Raw genomic sequence first — 793 nt, 5'->3', positions numbered from 1 at the left:
CCTTAGGCACACTCTACATCATCGATCACTTTCCTTTTTGGCCCCATAATCTCCTTGATCAGAAAATTTGGGACACAACCGAGTTACATGACGTTACAGTACAAGTTCTCATATGTCCTGCGTCTTAATTGACCTTGGAAGTCTAGGGCCAAAATGTTGGCTTTCCTTGTAGCCCTACTTTTTCTCTCATTTTTGTCTGCAAACTTAGGTTGCTAACCCTCCAGAAGAGAAGCTTATTGTTATTACCATACAACCTAGTCTGTTGAGCTTAACCTCACTATCTGTCTGATATCAAACATCTTAGGCATAACAAGGAACAGGCATTTTTCATCAAGTATTGATATGTTGAACTTTAAGTCCCTATAGAATATGATGAGAAAACATTTAAAATCTAGAATATATTTTAAAAAATAGGCATAAAGAATTATATGCTTTTTCTGTTTACACATAAGTCCAACAATCTAACCATATACAACCTTGAAGCAAGACAGTCCCACAATATTCCTTTTCCTATCTCTTGCTTTCCTTCACCACCCCCTTCTTTTTGAACAATCATCTACCTGACAGACAGCACAGCAGCAACTGACATGTCATGACAAGCAGCCCATATTCAGAAGACCAGAATGACCATCACTCCAAGCATGAAACTACTATTACAGGTTACCATCTTCAGTGCAGTTGCTTAGTTCACAGGTATCAGTATATATAATTAGTCAAGGTGAGAATCTTTCTAATTAACTGCTAGATTGAAAAATCTTCTGGAGATTCTCAGGATCATTGCCTTGCCCATCTT

This window comes from Octodon degus, unplaced genomic scaffold (assembly GCF_000260255.1).
Source record: "Octodon degus isolate 3935 unplaced genomic scaffold, OctDeg1.0 scaffold00729, whole genome shotgun sequence".
Taxonomy (NCBI): domain Eukaryota; kingdom Metazoa; phylum Chordata; class Mammalia; order Rodentia; family Octodontidae; genus Octodon; species Octodon degus.
The sequence above is the reverse complement of the archived record's forward strand: the minus strand, read 5'-3'. Positions refer to the sequence as shown.